Here is a 24,910-nt window from a genome sequence, read left to right on the forward strand (position 1 = left end):
CAGCACCCCTCAAACACTTGAATCAATACTATCACCGCACCGCCATCCACGTACTCGGGCAACACGCAAACAGAAACAAGCAGAGAATAAAGCACAATGACCCATCCAACCCGTTTATGAGATAAGATGGGGAGACTGTTTGGAATGTTTCTTACCAGACTTGTATCAGGCAGCTTTCTGCTTTCAGAATATTTAAAACATCATTACTTACGAGGTCATTTCATTGCTTCACCGTTTGCAGACACTGTTTGCAAGCAATTGGTTCTCTTTTACCAAGTGCTACCCGTTCATGCTACTTTTATCACACATAGGAATCAAATAGCCTTAGCCTGCTCAAACAGAATAAAATCCTCTCAACGTCTCCACGCAAATGCTGCATAAATAGGGATTTCAGAAAGCATGCACGGTAGAGATCATAAAATCAATCCAGCCCATTACAGCAGGAAACACAGCGAACGCTTTACTACCAGCTTTGAAATTGCTCACACCGAGCACGCACCGCCAAACGCTGCTAAACATCCCCACTTCTACACCAATAAAAGGAAAATGCAGAGTATAGTCCAAGAGCAGACATCTGTTAAGACACCATTTTCTAAACGATACCTGAAAACACATTAAAGCCTCGGTGAGAAAGCAAGATTTGCAACAGATCACAGCATGCAAGCTTACCAGCAGCTCGCCAGCACAGCCTGGCCAGCCATCTGCCCCTTTCCCCCTCCCCACCTCGAAGCCGTTTCAGGAAATCACCGCCTTCGCTTCATAGACAGATAATTCTGATAACCCCCACCCTCCAAGTTAATCAATTAATGAAGCAAGACTGTTTTTGCCTTACTAAGCAGTGCGGACACTAGGTCACTTGAAGGTTGCCCGTCCTCTCCTGCCGGAGGGCCTCCCAAACAACAACTGCCCATCCAAATTCAGCCTTTTTTCTTTTTGTTTTTTATATTCATTCAAAGCTGTAGGAATACACTCAGCCCTTGACAATGCCAGCTTGCATGATGAAAGAGCAAAAGTAGTTTGGAGGCTGCAGAATGCCTTCCCCGGGTTACCATGGAAATAAATGTGGGAAGGGGAGGGGGCTTCCCTGATGGCAATGCTGCTACTCAGCCGAGATGCTTTAAAGCCAGGCTGTGTGGGACTGGACACCAAAACAAGAAAACGAGTTTTATTACTGTAATTTAACCTGGACTTACTTTCATTTTCACCAGATTTCACGCAGTTGGAAAGTATGAAACTTCTGTGAGACGCCGGGGGGATGCTGCTCAAACCCTCCCAAAGAGCTGAGGACTGGAACTTTATTGACATTCAGGAATTTGCAAAGATAGGAGTTACTGCTCAGTTGCAATGACAAAATTGGTTGACAAGAAAGAACCTGTTACAGAGCTGAGGCTGTAGCAAGGGCAGCTAGTTTCAGGAAGACTCAATAGAGAGCATCAGCTTATTGTTAAACACAGTGTAGCTTTTCTGTTAAGGACAATTATCACACATGGTATGAAACAGATCCAGTCTGTGACTTTGCTGTAGTTGGCAAAAGTGAGAAAAGCCCAAGAGCAGCACAGGCACTGCGACACACCACTCACGGCTGCACCTCCAGCAGCACCCACTCTTGGGGCCAACGCTGTGCTCCCCCTCTATGGTCTTGTCAGAGATCCCATTAAAAGCCAGTCAAAATAATCCATGGTAAGTTGAAACCTGGCACCAAAGTCCCAGCAGGGATGGCCAAAACAGATTCTGTGAGGCCCAGTGATATTAACGCAACGCTTCTGACCAAAGCAGAGTGCTCACTGTCCAGTATTTGCCACAGAGCATAGGACAAGGGGCAATGGGTATAAGCTGCAACAGAAGAGGTTCCGAAGACACCCAAGGAAGAATTTCTTCCCTGTTGAGGTGAGGGAGCACTGGCAGGGGCTGCCCAGATGGGCTGTGGAGTCTCCTTCTCTGGGGACATTCAAACCCAGCTGGATGAGTTCCTGTGTGCCCTACTCTAGGTGGTGCTGCTCTGGCAGGGGGGTTGCACTGGATGAGCTTTCGAGGTCCCTTCCAACCCTTGAGATTCTGTGATTCCATGGACATCAGTTTGCCATTGACTGTTGCTAATGCATTTAAATTTTTGCATGTGAACCAAGTTCCCATGCACTGCCTCTAAACACTCAGGAATTGCTAAAGGTTTTTTAATAACAGTTATTAAATAAAGAGCTCCACCTTGGCACATCAGCCAGATGTCCTGTCTCCTCAGCCTTTCCTTGTAGATGGCACCCAGTAGCCTGTGTTACACAACAGACCATTTGGGCTTTGCAAGCACAGCAGCTGAAGGTGATCCACTCCACATTCCACAGTATGTTTATCATTTCCAGCAGGCTTGTTTAAAAGTTAAGCAAAGAAGAGAGAAGGGAATTGTGGGCCATGTAAAAGCACAGAGAAGGAGTAAAGCCAAGGTGAAGACATCGTGAGAAGTACAAGCCAGCTGGGCACAAGGCTGGAAACACCCATCAGGCTGCAGAGTCTCTGCAGAAAACCCCTGTGGTGGCTGCTCCATCCAACCCCAGCAGCAGCTGCTTTCTCCCTCCTCCTCATCCCCCTGGTCCCATGGGAGGGAAAAGGAGACATCACTGGGGTACCAATGCCCCTCAAGAGGTGGCTGATATCTTCCACTCATCTGGGGCCAGGGGAGAACTGGTGGGAGAAACATCCTGAGCCGAGCCCCTTTCTGAATCCTCTCTCCCTGCAGCAGTTTCTGCCGTACTTTGACAATATGCAGCTTGTACAAGAGCATCTTTTCTTTGAGAAGAGGAAAAAAAAAGTATGAAAAAATGTTTTCCCCAACAACATATCACAGCAGGAAGATGAAGTAATACTACACTTACACATAAACCATCCCTAGAAGACATACTGCTGGTATAAGGGTGTACAAACCCTCGAAGGAAGGCAGTCCGTCTTCCTGTGAAGGCAGAGAGCAGCCTAATCCACATTTTTCTACCTGTTTTCCTCCCCAGCCAAACAGGATTTCAACATTTCTTTCCTAGGCCACACATCAAAAAGCCTAATACAAATAAAAGTCAACTCTTTTTTTATGACCTCACAATCAAACCAGGTTTTGCTGACGATGTGGTACCCGGACCACAGAGTGTGACTGTCCACGCTGTCCTGTGCTCCTGCCCCCAGCACCGTGGCTTTGTGACCACCAACAGCAAAGTTCCACTCAAAGCAAAATCCCAGTGCCTACACAAATTCAAGGAAGAGCACAATTAAATCTGCCAATGCAAACACAGCAAAACACCACAAAACACCAAGTGCTACAAACAAGCACAGGGGAAGGGCCAAAAAGGCTTAAAAATTCAAACAGCCAGAAAGGCTCAGCTCCTGCTGCAGCCAAAAGCCAAGGAGCAGCTCTGCATGGCTCACCTAGCTTAGTCTTGCTTGCTTCTGGCCACGTCCCCTTACACCTTTGCCAGCTTTCCACTGTGCCCCCTCACACTCCCAGCAGGCAGGGACCAGCACAGGATGGGGCTAGTCTGGAGCAACTCATGTGTCCACTGCCCAGCTGGCAGCTGCCAACCTGATGGTTTTGCACACTTGTCTCCTTCTCCCTAGGGACCTGTCTATTTGGCTAATGAATTTGGGGGGAGGAAAAAAAAAGAATAGAAGAAGAAAAAAACGTCTGCTGGAGCTCTTTACCCTTTTTATCAAGTTGCTCTGCAATAAGCCTGCAGTCTCTGGAGGGACAGACAGTACAATTGCATAAACCTCACTTCCTCAGGAAACCAGATTAAAAAGCCACACTGTTGACTACCAAGGGAGAGCAGCAAGATCAGGGGAATGCACAAGGGAGCAGCTCAGATGTATTACTTGTTTCTTTAAAAGGTAGCCTGCCAGGGAGAGACAAAGGTAACAAGTGATGCACAGTAGAAGGCCAAGAAATGGCAGGAATAGCTTACGTTGACTTTTAAAAGTCAAAGAATACATATATCCTTATACACATGTAAAACCCACAAGTATCCAGGTATGGCTGCAAAGGAGAGCTAGGAGGTCTCTTCAAAGGCTCCCTCAACACATAAAAAAGCATTACTGTTTTAGACTTTCTAACAGTTAAATGGCAATAGAGTTACCAGCCTGCATTCCTGTGATTAAATGGCTAAAACCACTGTGCTTGAGGAAAGTAACATACATATCATACCATGCCTCCTAGAAATGAGGCAAGGTATCAGATGTGCAAAGGTGAGGGGAAAAAATACAAGCTTCAGTCCTTTCTGGAGAAAGAATAAATGGACCAAATCTGACACATACATGGCTATTTACTACTGTATGACCCTCCTGTAATCTTCTTCAAGCTTTTGATGAAAAGCATTCACACTAAAACAAAGAAGAATGAATCTCTTGGTAACTGGTAGGTTTTACATTATTGATGACCTTTTGCTGGAAGAAGAAAACAGTGATATAATAAGAAAATCTAAAAGGAGGCCACTGTTAAGGACAAGCTAATACTTCAAATCATGGGCACACCCAAACAGGGAACACGGAAATAGCTGTTATTTGCTTACCCTTTATTTAACACTCTAACATCTACTTCCACCTTTGAATGAAACAAAGGAAAACACTGTCAGCTTGGCTAACTGCAACACTATGTATCTGATACAGACACCTGAATTACTGTGTGTTAATAGCATCAGTGGTAGCATGCAGCAAAAAGCACCAAAAACCCCAGAAGATGCAACAAATCTCTCAAACCATACATCAACACTGTGCAAAAGAGAGAGGCTTTTGAATGGAGCAATAACTTAAATAACCAACACAAAATCTACAATCATTGGTTTGTCTGAGCGCCACACACGTGCACTGTGTGAATGTATTACAGCTTCTCAAATAAAACATCTACAAGTGAGATGGTTCACCAGCAGATGAAAGTGGAGATTTACAGAGGTGTCTGCCACATACAGGGACGATCTGTGGTCTTTAATAGGTATTTTTACAACTTTCTCCTGTGCAGAGCCGACTTTGTGGGCAGACAGACAACTCAGGATGCTTTTTGAGAGTCATACGGGTTTTCTACACATCCTAACATGGTCCAAGTCTCTAGAAAGGAGGATGAAGTGATTTTTTTTCTTTAAATATGACTTTCCACTACCCTCTTTAAGTTTTCAGCACTTTAAAAACTCAACTCTGCCAATGGCCAGCATTTTCCTTCTCCTACAGCAGCACAACCAGCCTTCATATGCACTAATGAGGCTTGCACATCCTACCCTGAAAAGTAAGACTGGTCTAAAATGTCAAAAAAAAGAGAAAATCATGAAATAGTGTTGAGCAATTCCCCCCCCTCCCAAATTTGCAATTACTACAGCAACATTGCAACTTTAAAGCTTGACTCTGGTTCCAATCTATTTGGAGTTTCCTTGGCCAGCAGCAGGTTCATAGAATCACAGAATGGTGGGAGTTTGAATGGACCTCCAGAGCTCATCCAGCCCAACCCCCTGCTAAAGCAGATTCCCCTTGATCAGGGGGCACAGGAACGTGTCCAAGAGGGTTTGGAAACCTCCCAAGAAGGAGCCTCCACAACCTCCCTGGGCAACCTGGGCCAGGGCTCCCTCATCCTTACAGCAAAGTGCATTTTCCTTATGTTTAAGTGGAACTTTTCATATTCCAGCAAGTTTTATCCTTGTTCAGTTGCAAGATACATGTTTGAAAGCTAAATAAATTTTGAGACAATCAAACTAGTTCCACTGTCAGTGACCTCTCCTGCCAAAATACACTCCTCTCATAACTCAGCATCTTTGCTTTTTCAGGCTTAAACAAACTCAACAGAAAATTTTGCCCAGGTCATATGGATTTCTGCAACTTATTTTATACATTTCCTCTTAAGATCCTGCAGGAAAGAGAGATATTTAAATCACTTTTAGTGTGTAACTGGTGTCAAGAATGTTAAAACACCAAAAGTTCAGCTACTTAAGTCTGATGATTTTTCTTCTAAACAGGAAAAAAATACTCAGTAATAAAACCAGGTGAATGAGTCTTTATATGAGAGGACTTTGATACATCCATTTCATAACACATGTTCCAAAACTGTATCAAATTTCATTGTACTAGTAATAGATTTATTATTGTCACCAACAACAACAGACTGGCAGTGCTGAGCAAACACTTAGGACAGATTTCCCTGTGTGACTTGATCTAGGTGGATCTGGCTTTAGGAGGGATTTGGACTAGATGAAATTTAAAGGTCTTTTTCAACCCCGACCATTCTGTGTGATTCTGTGATTAAGCCCAGGATAGACTTTAAGCCCAGGGCTGCATGTCACCAGGGCCCTCTACTCTAGAGCCACATCAGGGAGTACCAGGAGAAAAGCAAGAACTGAGCCCTGGCTGAGAAGCAGAGAAAAGGGAGAGCAAGGTTAGTCCTGGGAGGACAATTAAATGAAATCTATCAGCAACAAACATGAAAGGTGCAAAATGCCTTTTTCCAATCTCCATTTCCTATTTCCATGGTCAGCACGTGCTTTGAAGGTAAGTAGAACTTACTTTGTGTGAAGTCACTGATGTGAGCTTTAGAGTTTCCTCCAAAACATTTAGAAAAGAGGAACAAAGCTGGAAAGCAGAAATAATAAAATATGACATGCTCATTTATTCACAGTTGACTTTGCAATTTCCAATTTGGTTTTTATCAGAACAAAAACCCATGGAGTCATTTCCTCCAGTTTCCAGTGAAACTCTTCATTAAAACACAGAGCTTTAAATAGACCATGACCTCACACGAAAAACAAAGATAGCCTTTGTGCAAGGGGAACCTCAGTTGTGTACTTTGAATGGCCCACAACACTGAGCAAGAGCATGGGCCAGGATAATTCTGTTACAACTTTAACATATATCATTCTTAATGTTATATATAGATACATATGCACATATATTTTTTAGATATATATATATACACACACACACATACTTTGACAATCATCCCCTTTAATGCAAAGAGGCAGTTTGCTGCTGTTACAGTTACTTTTCGTGATTCATTTTATGTGTCATCTCTTTTAAGAGCAAGAGGAATAAAAACTTATTTGCAAATAATACATCAATGAGCAATTTTCTTCCCAAAACTCCAATCCCTGCTGCCACAGCAAGTAGTGGAAGAGAGCAGCACACTGCTGGGGCTCAGCTCTGTGAAGTTCTGAAACCACTCTGCTACTGGAAGTAAAGATAGGCTGAAAAATGATCACATTTATTGGTTTTGTGAAGAAAGAAGAGGGACACTTCATGGATCCTTCCCAAAAGAGTCCACAGGGCTGACTGCAAGCAGATACCTTCATTAGAAGTTGCACTTCCTAAAGCTACTTTTACTCACCTTCCTGCCAAATCCTGGCCTCCATCAGTCCCACACAACCTCACAGGCACATCATCCTTCCCACAAACTAACAAGATGAACCCACCAAAACGCAGCAGTGGTCTCCCCTGAGCCTCCCCCCAGCACTGGGGATGTTCCCCATCTCCTCTCCACAGCTGGACGCAGCTTTGATGGCTTCAAAGGGTGCAGGAGAGTGTGGGGAGGAAGGGAAAGGGCAGTGAAGAGGACAGATCTCTGCTGTTAGCTGTCTCTGTGCCTACGTACGATGCAGGTAACCTGTTGTCTGCATTTCTGTGGATCTCACCCATTTTTAGGGGAGAGCTGGGCCGTGGAGTGCCAGCCCTGGCTCTTGGGGAGAAGCACTTTGATAGCAGCTTGTTTGACTGGTGTCTAGTGTTAATTTTATTATTATGACAAAAGCACCTCTCAATCACAAAGGAACGCAGGGCCCAGCGAGATAGGCACTGTACAAACACTTACTAAAACAGTCTTTGTTCACAGTCCAAACAAAGAATGCTTGAAAATGAAAGGGAAAAAAAAAGGAGGGGGTTGGGAAAGTGTTGCCAAGGTTTCACAGCAGGGCCAGAACTAGAGCACTGGCTCCTGGGCAGTGGCAGTCCTTCCCTAGCTCCTGGCACAGGGCTCTGCCTCCCCTGGCACTGGCCAGTGGGCTGGCAGCATCCACTCAGAGAAACACAAAAACTAAAGAGGAGCCTTTGTTTTCTCACTGCCCAAAGTAAATAAATGATGCACACAGCTCCTCACTGGCACACAGGAGGTGCAGGGAAACTCTTGTGGGAATCCCCTGCTACAACGCTGGCAGAGTACCATTGGTGCTACAGAAAGCAAATCCTTATGTTAGTCACAGTCCGATGCAAAAGGAACATGCAGCAGGAAAAAACATACACGAGAACAGACACTGTGCAAAGAGGTTGGTACCATAACAGCATTTCATGCAAAAAGTAGTAAAATCCACAGTGTTGTACCACACAGATTAATTTGCACTGGGCAGTAAGTGTGTTTGCAAAGAAGTCACTGCCTTAAAAAGATTTAAATTAGAGCTTCCAAGCAAAACTTCAGGTCACTTAAGGAACAGAGTCACAGAATGGTAGAGGTGTAGAGGTTGGAAGAGACCTTTAGAGATCATCCAGTCCAACCCCTCTGCAGAAGCAGGTTCACCTAGATCAGGTCACATAGGAACGTGTCCAGGTGGGTCTTGGAGACCTCCAAGGAAGGAGCCTCCACACCCTCCCTGGGCAGCCTGTGCCAGGGCTCCCTCACTGAAACACTGAAAGAGTTTTTCCTTATGTTTAAATGGAACTTTTTGTGTTTCAGCTTCATCCCATCACCCCTTGTCCTGTTGCTAGATACAACAGAAAAAAAAGTGCTGCCCTAACCTCCTGACACCCACCCTTTAGATATTTGTAACTATTAATGAGATCCCCCCCTCAATCTCCTCTTCGCCAGACTAAACAGCCCCAGTTCCCGCAGCCTTCCCTATAAGAAAGAGGCTGTAGTCCCATGATCATCTTGGTGGCCCTGCACTGGCCTCTCTCCAGCAGTTCCCTGTCCCACTTGGGCTGGGGAGCCCAGGACTGGACACAGGACTCCATGCTATGCTGAGAGTCATTCCACGGCTGTATCATAAGGTTTAATGTTTGAAAGGTCTTGTCCTCCACAAGTAGAAAAGCACCACTGTCTGTACCTTCACAGCTCTACTAAAAATTGCTTTTAAAGGTATTTGATCTGTTGGCACATGGGAAGAGGCAGGTGGGCTCATGTTTAGATGTATATTGAAGTAATATTATACAGAACAGTAACAGTATTTTTATAAGGATTTGTGTGTAAATATGGGATGCTCTACACAGGGACTCAGTCTCATCCACATGCAACAGTCTTGGGCAAAGAAATGGAAAGGTTTTTCTGAATTAATTGAATGGATTTAACAGCTATTTCTCATGAGTAAAGGCAGCAAGAACCCTGCAATAGGAAAGTCTTCTCTGCGCTGGCTTCAGGCGCGGCATAAGGCACTCCTGCTGGGGCAGGCAGAACATCACACTGCTGTCCTCTAATTAAACACCCAACGAGACCCAGAGGTCTTCTCCTTTCTCTTACTCTGTTTTCAAATTGGTTCAGGAACAGCAGAAATGGTGTTTGCCAAATTACTCTGCAGAAATGTGCACAGTAACAAAGAGGCCGTGATTACATCAGCAATTTGAGCACGGACCATTACTCTACTTCTGATTTATGGGATAAAAAAAAGCTCTTGCATTCAAAGCTTTACTCTGCAGCTTTTGCAATTATCTGTACAGGCAAATACTTTCATGTAAAACAAAACAAAGGGCTTTTTAAATTTTCCCTTTCATTTCATCCTTTGCTGTAAAGAGAAAGGTAACAATTCACTCAATTGCTCGTTTCTGTACCAGGCTTAAGAGGTACAAATGACCTAGTTTCCTTGCCAGGAGCCAGCAGCAGCACACTTGCTTGGCACAGAAAATCACTGCATCTTGCTACACCAAGGGAAAAGTTAGAACTGTACTGATACAAATTAATAATAACAATAATCTGGGCATTACTATTCATTTCTGTATTGCATCGACCAAAAAACTCAGTGCCTCAACAAAGGTCTGTACAATGACAATCAACCCGAGTCTGTAGTTTCTAGACCCTTCATCTTGGATTCTGGAATGTGTTCAGTCATAATTAATCAGGCTTAATGATAATCTTATTATACAAAACACTTAAAATAATCCCAAAGCACCTTATGAAGTAACATTTCTATTGACAGGGAATAGTGTATCAATTACAGAAATTCGATTACCTCCCAGCTGAGTTCTAGCAGGCTTTTGCTTAAGGGAACCAGACAAAGAAATACAAACCAACAGACTGAATTCTTTGGGTTTTGCCAGCTCCTGTTTTGCAGCATCCTTGTGAGGTCATTTGGAGGAGCGCTGCTCCATCACCAGAGCACAGCCTGAGATGATTTGGACACAGAACAAGATCGGTGTATGCAGGAGAAGGACTTCACTTTGTTCTCTTCTTTTTCAAATAGCCATGAAACTACATCCTGGCTTGAGGAATAAAGTTACCAGGCCCTCTTGTCTTGCACTAACTTGCCTACTTTATGGCACCCAGGGCTTCTATTTTGAATGTTGTTCTTTTAAGCACAGTCTCTTGCACGGGTTTAAATGTCTGGCACAAGACAGTCAAAAGAGTTCTTTGTTCTAGCTTGCTGCCAAGAGGTTTGGATTTGGGCTGGTTATCGTTTGTTTCGTCCATACTAATGACATGCCTTAGACAAACACTTGGCAATGCATTCTTGGCTCAAAAAAACACCATTTTCTCAAGGAAATATCCTTCCACATCACTAAATGAATGTGAAAAATAGAGGATCTCTGTATGGAGAAGGTGGAAAACTACTGTACCAGTTACAGAACAAAGTGCAACTTGGACCTGTTGGATTAGAGGGGAAAAAACAGAAAAAGAGGGCACAAGTGAAGCAGGGAAAGCCAAACCACCATATGCAAGAAATACTCAGGTTTCCTACAGTGAGAAAACGTGTGCACTGTGGAGTCAAGTAAATTACCTGTGCCCTCAGGTAATTCCCAACCCCACTAAAGCAGAGCTTCACCCAACCACCCCGTGTGCCCGCTGTACTCTTCTCCGACCTGTAAAACGTGATTTTCCACACAAGTAAGCTCAAGTTCGTATTAGGCTAAATATCTTGTTGCCCTTGGAACTTTACAGCCTTCTGTCTGCCTTCAGGATCTGTTCAGATCCTCTTCGATCAAACAGAAAATGAAGTTTTATGCGCTACCACTTGTCCCTTTCAGCAGTGCACCAGGAGAAGTGTCCAGATCTTTCCTGTTTTGTTTGGGTTTTTTTCATGAAACAAGTTGCTTTCGTGTGAAGAAGGACAAGGGACACTCTTAACTCTTGCAGCAAGCCTCATGCAGTGGCCAGAGCCCCAGGATTGCCATTACTGGGCCCATAAATACATCACAATGTGGCTCTTCCAGAGCCCCCCAAACACCCAGAACTGCATTGCAGGCAGCAATAATCTGCTGTCAATAATATCAAGTTGATCTTCAACAAATGTTTAGTCAGGGCTGAGGTTTGTCATCAATAAACTTGCCATGCTCACTTAAGCTTTGCTTTTAATTGGGGATACATAAACTGCTAATGCCTAATCTCAAACCTCCTATGAGCAGACAATTTGGGCCCATCTGAGAAGTACTGCTCTATGCTTTCAGCGTGATTCTTTTATGGGATTTTGAGAGAAACCTGAAAAAAAGAGTAACAAACGAGCTGACCATAAGCATTACAGAAAAGGAAAAAAATGTGTGAAAGCAAAAACCAAAGGATGTGGATAACAGATGGAAAGGGAAGAGGCAGGGCAGCAGGGAACGTGGCAAGTGCACACCATGGCTTGTGAACCATTTCATCCCAGCTTAGCTTTTGTGTGCTCAGATGTGGAACAACTCCGTTTTAATACACTGCCCAGGTACAAAGGGTACAGTAAGCAAAAGGGGAAGGGAGGTGAGGATGTGTTTTTAGCCTGTGCACAGGACAAAAAGTAAAAGGAAACTCAAATTTAAATGACAAAGGGTACTAGTTATTGAATTCAATTTTGCCAACCACCTAAACATAAGCTTTAACATTCCTCCCAGTATTAAGAGCTTTCCAAGCTGTGTTTAGGGCTGTCCACCAACTCTCAGCCAAATGGAGGTACCTTGATAGTCAAGCCTTGTAGCATCTCACCCAGACAGATCACAGAGCTTTAGAAGTGACACATTCTTAATCACATTCCAGATCGATCCCAGACTGATCCTTTGACTGAACTAGACAATCCTTGAACTCCTGCCCATCTTTAGACAATGTGTAACACCTGAAAAATGTAGAATTGTAGACTTGCAAAAGTCAGCTACCCGTGCCCTCCTTCCTCCAGCTCCAGCAGCCCTTCATCCTGCTCTGAGAAGAAGCTCTCCAGAAGACACCCACCCCTCCCTCCAGTCTGCTCTCAGAAGGCAGCTGCAGCTCACATGCACAACCTTTCGCTTTCCATTTTTTTCCCTACAGTCATTTAGAAATAAACCTACCACTAGGCCCAGCCAATGTCCATGAACAATTCTCCAAGCCTTTTCTGAACTCTCGTCAATTTGTGGGGGGGAAAGGCAGTGGAAACTTACAGGGTGGGCCACGTAGCATAAATCTGCAGCTTCTTAAAATTAACAGTCACAAACAGTCAAGCAACCCAATCTTTCCAACTGTGCAGACTGAACTAAATTCCTGAGCAAGAGTCCACTAATGAAAATGACCCATCCCCAATTTCCCCAAGATTAATGTTAGGACAGATTTCAAACACAGGTAGGCTTGCCAACACACATACTGCAACATCACTAACTGATCATGGATTTTACCAGGGGAATTCAGTTGTTACACCAAGAATGTGCACAAATCCATGAGCTACACACACATGTCTATAAGCAGAAGAGCTGCAAGACTTATTTTAAACATCTGCTAAGCAGATGATTCCCAGGTCTTCAGCAAGAAATATCATTTCCCTTCATTTCTCCTGTCCTGCAGATTTTCTTTCCTATACAAGTTGTCCAGGGAGAGAATAACAGGTTATACTGCATTAAAACAGAAAGGGTAGAACTAGGACTAAGTTGGGGGTGGGCTGTTAATTCATTTTTACTAAAAAATAAACCAAACAAAAATCCAGGCGTTTGAGATTTCAACATTTCCCTACCAAACTCTAAGTTCAGACTGCTCATCAGAAAAGGCAATTTCCAAGAGCAAAACACAGCACTGAGTGCTGAGGGTTGTGTGCATGTGCCACAGTTTGCAGTGTCCCAGCTCTGGCAGCAGCTGGGGAGTCCTCAGGTGCTGCCACCACCCCTCGCCTGCAGCTTGGATGCTGAGTACATGGAAGTGCAAAGTGTTTCAGAAGAATTCCATCACGTGCCACAACTTGGTAATTTCCAACCAGGAAAAAAAAAAGAGAAAAAGCCATCAGGAAACTCCCAATTGTCACACCTCAGTCAATCCAGTCCAATCCTCAAATCCCAGGTCCATACCCTGCTGTGCCAGACTGAAAATGCCTCTGTTAAACGTCTGTGCACACTTGGCTCCTTTAGTCAGGAATGGCATCAAGAGAAACGAGAATGTCAAGTCACTTCAGAAAGTCACTTGAACCACTAATGCCATGTCACAGCCACACAAAGCAAAAGTGCTTCCTGGCACTGAGGGCTCCAAAGCAGACACTTTGCTGAGCAAAGCAAACCAGCTGCTTCATGGAGAAAAAGGGAAATACAAGTAACTTTTCTTGGGAAATAAGTAAGGCACAGCCATGGATTTATGTTTTCCACTGGGAGAAGAAACATAATTCATGTGCTAGCTACTTAAACTGCATTATTTCAAAGATAGCATCAATAAAACGTTAGATTAAACTTAAGGCTTCTGATTAAAAACACCAGTGAGACATGTTGCTTCCAAAATCAGGGTGTAATTGATCACATTACTTAGGCACAGTGCCTTAGTAATATGTTCAGCAGAGGGCAAAGAAAAAGACATGAAGGGAGCAAAAGCTGCAACAAAATTAGTTAGGGGAGGTTACTTCACATAAAATGATGTGTTTTACTCACAAATCAGCCATCAACCCTTTTCTGCACATCTGTACATCTCCTAAATATTATGGTTTCATAGAATCATAGAACGGAGGGGTTGGAAGGGACCTTTAGAGATCATCCAGTCCAACTCCCCTGCAGAAGCAGGTCCCACCTAGATCAGGTCACACAGGAACATGTCTGGACAGATATTGAAGATCTCCAAGCAAGGACACTCCATTGGAACAGCTAAACACAACCACCTTCTATCTCCCTCTCTCTAATTACGAATTGCTGCTGAGGATGAGCAGCAGTGAGAAACTGTTACATGCATAGAAAAGTATTGCTGGGATAAATACGACACGCTGCAAAGCTGTGCATGCATGTGCCTCCAGGATTTGCCACAAAGGGATTAAGCCTCACTCCTCCCATCCCTTGTGAGCCTTCTGGGGGCTCACTTCAACTTTGGTATCTGATGATGTGAGTCCAAGTTGATAAAAAAGATCACCCAGAACCCTTTACAACATATTCTTCTATTGACTTAAGTACAGCTACAGCAAAATTTTGTATCTCATTTGTTACTCTCTTTTCTATAGTCACTAGAATGCACCCAGGAGACGTGTACTAACACCAGGTTTTAATCCTCTGCCTTCTCTGTTCAGTGAATTCAGTTCTGCACTGGAGCAAAACAGAACAACTTTCCTTTGCTTTTACATCATAGCTAGGCTTGCACAGACAGGTATGTGTTCAAGGACATTTTGCATTGACAAAGCTGTGTCTGCATCATTTACATGTTTGTAATTATTGTCCATACTGTGGTAAAGCCTGCAAAGGCACCAGCACTCCACCTCACAAATGGGTCACAAAAACACTCCGCTTCTGCTGAGCTTAACAGTGCAAGAATACAACCTTCCAACTGCCTTTGCCTCCACTGTTGGTCCCCCATTCGACAAGAGCATCATTTCTATTAACAGTTCATCAGAAGGTGATGATGATTGTAGTTTTATCTTCTGCACAGTTTAGTTCAAAGCTTTTACAAAAAAGCCTCCTCTCAACTTTTGTTTTATTACAGGCACACAGGTAAAGTTGAGCATACAAGAATTTCTGATAGACACCCCTCAAATTTACAAGTATCAGATGAAAACATTTTGGAAATATAACATTTTGAATGTTGCTCTTTTTCTAAATCAACCAAAGAATACAATTTTTTTCAATGCAAGACCACTCATCTTTTCATCTTTAAGCATCAAGTGTCATCTGGTGGATTGACACAGAACTGCACTGAACATAACCTTTCCTCAGACAAGATTTTACTGGGGAAGTAAAAACAAACAAACAAAGCAGAGATAATATTTACCTCTGACCTCAGAGACACAAATAATGGAAGTACAAGCCTCAATCTGGTGCAGGTGTTTAGCAGAGGATCAGCCATAAGACTCCCACAACACATCTAGGAATCTGATGGACTTACCTTTGTGAAACTCGAGTTATTTATGACTTACTGTTCAAAAGCTACTAAAAAGCTGTATGTCTCCATCAAAGACATTAAAAAAATATCTTAGTCAAATTACTTGTTTTGGGTTTTTTAAAATCTAATCTGAGATCCCTAAGGAACGACCTGAATCTGCAACTGGAACTTTAAAGGAAAAGAGTCACCCTTGGTGATACGTCAAACTGGTTTTTTCCCCCATGGGGGGAAGAGAAAAGAAAAAAATCTGATGCCTTGATCAAGGGCAACAAGTGTGCTGCAATGCTTAAAATAAAAGAACAAACACTTAACTAGAAACCAAACTATTTCTTTCTGTGCCTTTTGAACATGCATCCTAGCCTCCTCTCTCTAAACAAAGATTAACTACCTCTGACATCATGGCTTTTAAAAATATTCATCTCCTTTCTTATCTCTGAAGAGAAGTAAGTGACTGAGCCAAGAAGAGAAGAAAGACTACAACAACCTCCTAATAAAGCTACAGAAGGGAAATCAAACAAAAAACCACAAACAAACAAAAAGTCTTTGCCAGTATCCCCACCTAAGGATTAACTTCTATCAGTTGTAATGCTTCAACTCTAAAAGTAACTCCCCCCCACCCCCCTGCCTCCAAGGTTTTATTTTAAAGACACTGATTTTGAAATACATTATTTAGCACATTTGATAAGCAAACTGTGGGGCAGATACCTTAAGGAAACACTGAAGTTTTTAGAAAGGAGAGTGTTAATCAAGTTACAAGGCAGAAAAATCATCAGTACCTTCCTGGCCTTTCAAACAATGCCGTGACTTGCTGCAGGAGATCATGGCTACGGAAGGTGACCTTTCACTGTTTGCAACCCCTGCAAAGTCTGATTGCTCGGGAAGGCAATCCAGCCCCCACAACTGGCTCTGGCTGCCAATGCCTGCGGAAATTAGGCTCCATCAAGTTCAAGTATTAATCCAAAGTTAACTTTATAAGCAAAGTACATCACTCTGACGTTCCTTTCCCGTGTGGGATTAAAGGTTTGGACAGAGAATAGCGTCCAGGATCAGTTTGGACCTGGGAGGATGGCCCCACAAAGCCAGCCCTGCTGTGCTGGGTTTCAGTGGGGCTGATGATGGATGTGTCACCATCCCCATTTTAGCTCTGACCAGACAGCTCCTTTGAAGCCAGTCTCTCAATCTGCCTCACCCTACCACGTTTTGGTTTGCAGCTCAGCACTGTCTCAGAGCATATGGCCTGGACACCCTTCAGAGGAAATCACATTAGAAGAGGCACTCAAAGGGTGCACAGCACACAGCAGCAGCTGACAGGTCTTCAGTCCACAGGGCCTGCCTAGAGCTGATCTAACATGCAAACCCTTCAAAGACACGGAGGGTGTAGGGTCCTCAGGACCAGCTCCCTTCCATAGATCCACTTCTATAGGCTGCATTTACTGCTGATGGAGACATAGCAGACATGAGCTGGTTTTCCTTTTTTGATTTTTTTAACCTAACAGTAAATGTTTTACCTAAGCAAAAACACTACAAACTAAAAATGCATCCTATTATGGGCACTATCAACTGGAACTGCTTCCCACTCCTGAACCAGGAACAAAAATACTCCAAGAAGTGTTTATATGCCTCCTCTACTAGCCAAGTCCTGTCTTCCCCCAAACCTGACACAGGACAGAAGCCAATCACTGCAGCATTTTTTAACAAAGAGGTGCAGGCTATTCAGGAGCAGTCAAGACCAAATTTCCCCAGCAGGGATTTCTAACAGGCAGCACCCACTGGAAAAATGTTCATTAGGAACCACTCACCTCTGCATCCCAAGTCACTGCTGCTGTCGATAGATGCTGATGCCACAGACTGAGAGCTGATCCACCTGGCTGCAGGTGAGACTGTGTGTCTGCACACTCTAAATCAAGTTGAAACTTTAACAGGTATCCAAAACACCAACAGACACAGTTCTTCAGGGAAAGAGCTGCCTTGCCAGTACAGTAACAAGCTAGCCTAGAGCCGACCCAAGCTTTTGGGCAGCTTTAAAGATGAACACCCCAAGTCTAGCAGGGTTTTCCAGTCAGTTCAAATAACCTACTTCTCTTTTTGAGACTCAAGTAAAGTCCTCAGCTGCCCCAGATGAGTTAAGGAAGAGAAAAAAAGCTTCAGCAGATCAGAGGAAACAAATTCAATCTTCTCAACTTTCTCAATAGCTGTCAGAAGTCCAACTGAGCTGACAAAGACCAAAAAGCATTACCTCAAGGCTCAATTCAAAGGTGGCTGATTCACAGTCAGATTAAAGTGCAAGTGCTGTATACTAACATCTAAAGGTTCAGTTGTTGAAATTACAAGGCGTAAGTCAGTACTTGAAACGGGACAAGTTGCTGGTTCTCCCAATTAAATCTGCCAAGCGACCAAGTACAGAACATGGTCTGCCTATCTGCAGAAAAAGCTGAAACCAGAGTCACTCAAGCAGCACTTTACCTCCCAGTAACCTCCTAATTCCACACCCCGTTGTTTTGGATGGAACCTGAAAATACTTCAGGTAAGTAAGGAGGCTAAAACACTTATTTAGAAATGTAATAACAATCAGTATACTGCCCCATGCATGTACTCTTGGTGCTCCACAGTGGAGATAGTTGCCATTAGCCTTAGGAAGATAAAAAGCTCCTAAGTCTGCATATAGGTTGAGAGGAACCCTCCTCCATGAACTGCAGCACAGCGTCGGGGCCAGAATCAAGTTGTGTTACGGCTCAAGGCACCAGAGTGTCTTCACCCAGTGCCAAGTAAAGCCACTTCAATGCAGTGTCTTCATACCCCATTAGGGATTGCAAACCCTATGTTTAGGGGCATGGAAAGAAGCTGAGAGATTTACGAGAATTAGCATGGCTATATCTAGAGTTTCCTACAACACCCACTTTTTCCAGCAGAGGAGATCTGTGGTCTCCTGAGGACTCAATTAAATGCCAGTTTATTCAGTGCAAACAGACTTAACTTCATGGTACCAGCTTCCAGCTAAAGAAATCTTCTCCTGACATACATCTTACAGATTCATAAATACACATCTTTCTAGTGCTGCCTTTGCTGTTGGTGCCAAGTGTGCTGTCTGCCAGCACAGTAGTAACTCAGGCTTGCAAAGTGTGTGTGTGTGTGTGCAGAGGGGAGGAGGGGATGGGAAGCATTCCAAACAATGTGAACAATTAGGAGTTTTTAGGAGTTTCCTGCAACACCAGCAGAGCACTAGTGAACAGCTGCTGAAATGCAGAAAATGCCTTTCTTCTCATACGCTTGATTAGCCATTAGAAGATGCCAAGACAAGCTCTGCTACCACTGTGACTCCCTGCAAGACACTCAGAACTGCTGCAGAGCAGTCAACAGTTTAGAGCACTCTCCATTGAACAAGCTCTTTCCTTTGCCAGAACTCAAACCCCCCGACTTCTCAGTACCCAGCATTGTACATTGCCCATTGCCCTCATAAGTATCTATGTAACCCCCTGAGCCACTGATCATAAACCATTTTATATTCACCACAAGAATGACAGGTACCTTTGTCTGCTGCAATTTCTGCTCATCTCCCAAGCTCAAAGAAATCCAGTCTTTCTAGATGTAACCACGTTCTTCATAAGCAGAACCACAAACAGAGCCTCTTCAACTAATTTCCATCACAACGAGTTCACACCCAAAGTGTGATGGGTGTGACAAAGAGGAAAATGAAGGGGGGGGGAAAATAAGTTTTGTGCTTACTTTCATTTTCCCATTGGAACAGAGGGGTGTAGCAGACAGTAAAGGTTTGTCCCTGTCATTTCCTGCTCTTATTGACCAAAGTCCATCATGCCACCTCAACAATAAAACCCACACCAATCCTGTAATTAGAGAGTGGAAAGAACAGTAGAAAGCCAAACTGGGTTTGTTCCTAATGATACTGATATGCTGAAGAAAATCATTAACTGTTAAGCACTCTGGATCTTAAACCCTGACATCATTTTACAGTCTGTATCCTCAAACACTTTTAAAAATTACCTAAGGATTACTCAACGTTTGAACACCAAGGAGGGAAATTCCATGCCAGGACTCACAGGAAACTCTTAAGTTTGCTTCAGATCTCTGAGCATGCTTATGACCTACACCTGAGCCATTTTCTTACGAAGCTGCATGCAATTGCAAGGGAATATACTCAGTCCCCATGAACTGAGAAGAATCTTTTCTTTTTCCCTGACAAGATACTAGTCAATATTTTATCTTCTGCTGTACTGGGTCTGCTTAATATTGTAGGGCACCTACACCACTAAAAATCAAGAACCAGTGCTTGTTTTTTGAAGCATCATCCCCCAAACCATGAAACTAAACATGATTGTGCCTCAGAGTAGAAAGCATTTCCCTGTTTATAATAATCCTGGGTAAATGATATAAGACCATGGTGTGCCCTAGGTTACAAACACTGCAAGCCCACTTTTAGTAGTGGGTTAGCCACCTTTTCTAGTGGCAAATGCATCCAAGGATCTGGAAACATATAATACAAACTACAGCTGAGCTCGTAACTCCAAGGATCTGCTGTTTGCCTCAACTGGGAGGGAGGTATTTCATAATTTTCAAAGGTCTTCTTCAAAACTAAACACCAACAAGAAATAAAAACCCCACACTCCCCAAACAAGCAACAAAGATTTTGCAATCTTCCCAGCCAGCAGCCCCAGCCACGCTGACCATACCTCAGCCTAGTTTACACATTCAGCCCTGAAGAGCCAGCTCCTGACTACCTACAAGTTGGCTTTGCAGGAGACAACATAAATTCGGAGACTAGCAAAAGGAAACAATTCAAGCTTAAACACAAATAGTTATTCTTCACATGGTCAGAAGTTGAGGGAAGGAAAAAAACCTGTGTTTGTATTAACCTTCTGGAACAGTTGCCGTGTGGGAACAGACTCGGAAGCAGCTCTGCCCCAACGAGCGTGAATCTCACGGGCTGGACCAAATATTTAAAGACAATTGTCAGCACTGAAAAACAGCCTGGAAGGAAGGAAGTCATATTCCTGATTGCTCTCTAGAAAGGGTTGTGCTGCAATTTATATAGATAAAAACAACCCCCTTCAAAACAAAACCCAAACAAAAAACACATAAGATTCAACTTCGTTAGGCAGTAAATCCCAAAAATGCATTTAACTTGATTTCAGCCCTTATAGTCATGCTACATGGAGAACAGATTTAATGGGAGCAGCAACACTCACCCATTTAGACCAGCTCCAAACAAGAGACCAGATTCACTGGTATCTTTACTCAACATGCTGCATATTTTGGCCAGGGCACAGCATCAAGAACTGTCATTTTCTCACTTCGACAAACACTTCCAAGCTCTCAAAAATTCTGCTTGTAGAAACCCACACAGCTGAGTCCATGCTACAAACCCTCCATAAATCAGACTTTATCACGACTGCCATTAAAGAAACGTAAAAATAACAATGCAGAAAAAATGCAGACTTCCAGTTTTTGTTGGCTTTTTGTTTAAACAAACCAGCTCAAATCCTGCAATTGTGAGATCCAGCATGGAGCTCTTAAAAATACATTTCACATCGTTTAAAAGCAGGCAAAAAAACCCCTCCATGTAACAAAATGGTTTAATCAATACCAGCAAGTTTAAACATAGACCCTGCACACCATTTTGAATAGGCCATCTGTGTGCAAGGAGCGGGGACAAATTCAGAGTCAGCTGAAGAGTCAGCTAAAGACACAGCAACACACTTGCATCACTAAAAGGCCAATCCAAAGTCAGGATCAAAAAAAAGAAAGTGTAACAATCTACATCCAGTTTCTGCACATTCCTAACACAGAAAAGAAATCACCGAGTGCAGCCCTTTAAGTAGAAGAATCTTGTGAGCTACCATTTCTTTTATTCTGGACATAATATATAGCAGTAACTGCACACTCGTTGAATAGACACACTTCTACAAGGCTACTATCCAGTCTTCACACCACATAAAAACACATATAATACAGAAGCATCATTTTAAGCAGAGCTCTGCATAGAAAACCAATAGTAACTTGAACATCACCACCATCATTTCCAGACCAGGCTCCCGTTTGGATCAGCATTTTTCAAACAGATCCCTTTTTTCCAGAATCTCTAGGCCTGCAATATGGCTGATAAACAGGACAGGACTACAGTCTATCCCCTGACTTTATAAGACATCCAAGAAGAATCAATATCCATGTAAAGTCCTGCCTGCTCAGGCTGTTCAGACAAGGCTTTATCTTGCTCCATCCTCTGTTAATCCCTTTAAGCATGACCTCCCCTCAATATCTGGCAGCTGAAATATCAAGGGTAAAAATACAACATTCCTTTGGGTCACATCTTTGAACATTAAAGTTGATGAAAAACTGAAAACCTGAGTGCTCTGCATACTCTGTTCTAAGTGAAAAGACAAATGTCAGTCTTCTCTCTCGCATCATTGCGCCAGGCTGGAAAATAACAGCTTTGATTTGAAGGTCTGCCCCGTGCCTTTTCAGCAACAGACACCACCGCAGTCACGAACATCAACTTCAACCACCACCAGATTCTCAAGTCTTAAAAAGATAAACAAACAAAACCAAAATGGCATCAAGGCACATTTAATCTGCCTCCCTTTTCTAACTGTGCTCCTTTTGAAAATCCCAACCAGCACTCTAAAAACTTCAATTATATTCCACAAAAAGAAGTATTTTAAGGCCTTCAGTGCAACGATGATCCCGCAGTATTTTTAGACACCAAGGCACGTGATGTTTAGATGTCATTAATGCATTTCAAAAGGCAGATCAATACCAGCTATCGATTTACTAATCAAATGGATATTAGATGAAGTCTCATCTTCTTTTCCTCACTACATGGTGGAATGAACAGTCATTTTCAGCAGGAAGCGTCGCCTCGGAAGGGCGCGGAGGAATTCCCCATAGGATGCACAGTCCTAGGGAATGACAACAATGATCAATTTCCTTACTTATCATATCACCACACCCAGAACTCTGCAAGCTACGCCCAGAGACTACACACTCAAAAGTCTGATTTAATATATACGACTGGTTTCTTTTCCATGGTAAGTTAGAGGATCATAAACTCTAGGGGGAAAAAAAAAACAACAAAGAGGGAAACAGCAGCATAATTACTCTCTTATCAAAACTGCATGCATGTGATCTATCTAAACCTCAGGGGTATGGATTTAAAACCAGAAGCTGCAGAGGGCTGAAAGTACAAATGTGCATCTTTGCAATCTGGGCACCAGAAGGATCTGGAGATGAATGGTAAGTTGGACAATAACTGTAGCAACTCATTTCTTTATTCATTTATATTGCAGACTGCCAGCCAAGCAGATGCCACATCAGAAACACGTTATGGAAAAAGATGTCAGGAATACCCTGAAGGTACCAAAGAACTGCAAGGTGTCAGGAGAGCTAAGACATGAAAAACAGAGAGAGAAAGGGGAAAAGCAAGTGAGGTGCTGGTGCTGAGCCTCATTGGTATCATACAAGGGTTCCTCCATTGTTCTGGAGTGGGATAGACCAGCACCCAGGCCTCCACAGCAGTTTGGGGTTCATCCAACAAAGCTGCTGGAATACATCAGGAAACAGGAGATGGGGCAATCTAATGTGTTTGACAGGTTTGGAATATACTCATAGATACCTGTATGGCTGGGAGACCCAGGCAATGAAGGTGCAAACACAGATGTAGTGGAAATCAAATAGCCAAGTTTAAAACCTGTGCTCTCAAGCTTTAAGATCTTCAAGAGCATTTAACCAAGTCACTCCCAGATTACAGGCACCACCTACAGCTCCCGGGTTTCCATCTCTCCATCAAACAGAAAACAAAACGTCATCCCGTGGCAGCTCTGCTGACAGAGATAACCTTTAAGCAAGATACCACTCAGTTCCCAACAGTGGTTTCATTTGAAACCTAATTCAACAAGGAGGGAGGAGAGAAAAGGGAGCATAAAACAGGGCACGCTGTGCTCTGGATAGACACAACTGATCTGCAGGGTTCTTGCTGCTTTGGGAGAGTCAGCTAAAATTCAAAAGGCAACATTTTGCTTGTGGACACAGCAGCGGGGCTGAACATCCCCCATCTCCCCAAGTGTACTGCCAAAACACAATGCTTTCACTTTTTCCTTACTACACTATACTAACAGCGCTAAATCTCTTACCAGCCATAAGAAAATGCCTGTTTCAGGGGAGGCCAGCAGCCCTGTGAGCTTATGAACCCTCCTGCTTTAAGACAGGATCCAATTTTTAAACAATTGGGTGTGAGGGGAAGGAGGGGGAGGAAAAAAGAAATGAAACCACCTCTTGGTGCCAGCTATTCTGTAACCATTTGCTACAAAGTTTTTCACAGCTGAAGCAGCAGCTCATGGTCAAAGGCAGAGCTTGAACCCCAGCCTAGACAGCAAAGGAACACAAAGGAGCCTTTAGACTCAATAGCCACTTCCACAATTTCTTTGTCCTAGCAAGAGAATTAGCACTTTTTTGATAACTTTGGGGACTTGCATAGTCTAGGAAAGACAAAAAGAAAAACAGAGTATCTTCTCAAGTAGGCAAGAAAAGCATTTGCTCTGCATTCCCTGGGCGACACATGGAGGAGCTCACCTGGCTCACACGGGAAATGGGAACGGCTGGGATTTCCTCCAGGGCTTTGCAGGTATTCAACAAACAGGGGGGAAAAGCGGGAAAAAAGTAAGTAGAAAAACCATAAAACACTACTTCAATGCAAACTGTAACAGTTCCAACATGTAGCTCTGCGCTGTTACAGCCTGGGGCTCAGCCTTTCATCACAGCCAGATCTTGAAGCTTCAGCCACAGCTCCAGTAGAGCCGTGTCAACCAACAGTACAAAGTTGGCTGGGGGGGCACAATCCCCTTTTCCTGACAAATTTAAGAAGGAAAACAACACACAGCTTGCTCTGGCTGATGAGCCATCAGGAGAGGTCTGCCTGTCTCTCCCACAAAGGGTGCAAGAACCAAAGTCCACTGTCTTCTTCTCTCCCAGGAACGGCACAGCCAGCACAGGGCATGCTGTTGGATGAGCACAGTAAACTCTAGAAAACAAAAGCACAGGAGGCTGAGCTCTGGTGATACTTTTGACCATTAGTTTTGCAAGTAGATCACTGCCTCCTTTGCTTTATTTCATCAGTTCTCTCTTGTTCTCTGCCCTGGAGAGCCTTTCCTCTGTTTCTGTGGTGTCCACAGGCTCCTTTCAAACAGTGTTTTGTACAGGTCTCCTCTGTTACAAATTTCAGATGTCAGAACCAATTTGGATTTTAAAACCCCCTTTCTTCAAAATCTCTTCCTACAACCCTTTCAATGTTTTTTGCATTGTACTCTTCATTTTTCCCTCTCTTTTCCACCTTCCCTTCTATTGTTCCACAGGCATTATTGCTCAGCATTTTGAATATGTGGGTAAAATTGAAGCCACAAGCATCCATCAGATGCACAGGGCCAGTGGCAGCAAATACAGCATCTCCTCAAATCTCGTTCTGGAATACAGCAAGATTTGTGGAGTGACAACCAAAAATAC

At 43.4% G+C, this 24,910-nt stretch overlaps 1 protein-coding gene across 3 annotated transcripts in view; it reads right to left on the reverse strand.

Annotated features, from left to right (window-relative positions):
• FGD3 (FYVE, RhoGEF and PH domain containing 3) overlaps positions 1 to 24,910 on the reverse strand; it is a 110,153-nt gene that overhangs the window by 78,440 nt on the left and 6,803 nt on the right. Inside the window, exon 1 of one of the 3 annotated variants that reach the window (XM_062008423.1) lies at positions 6,511 to 6,521. The exons of the other annotated variants lie outside the window; for them this stretch is intronic. The gene's annotated coding sequence lies outside the window, so the exon portion shown is untranslated. Of the gene's footprint in view, positions 1 to 6,510; positions 6,522 to 24,910 lie in introns of those variants that run through there. 3 annotated transcript variants of the gene reach the window in all.

Source organism: Colius striatus, chromosome 15 (assembly GCF_028858725.1).
Source record: "Colius striatus isolate bColStr4 chromosome 15, bColStr4.1.hap1, whole genome shotgun sequence".
Lineage (NCBI taxonomy): Eukaryota > Metazoa > Chordata > Aves > Coliiformes > Coliidae > Colius > Colius striatus.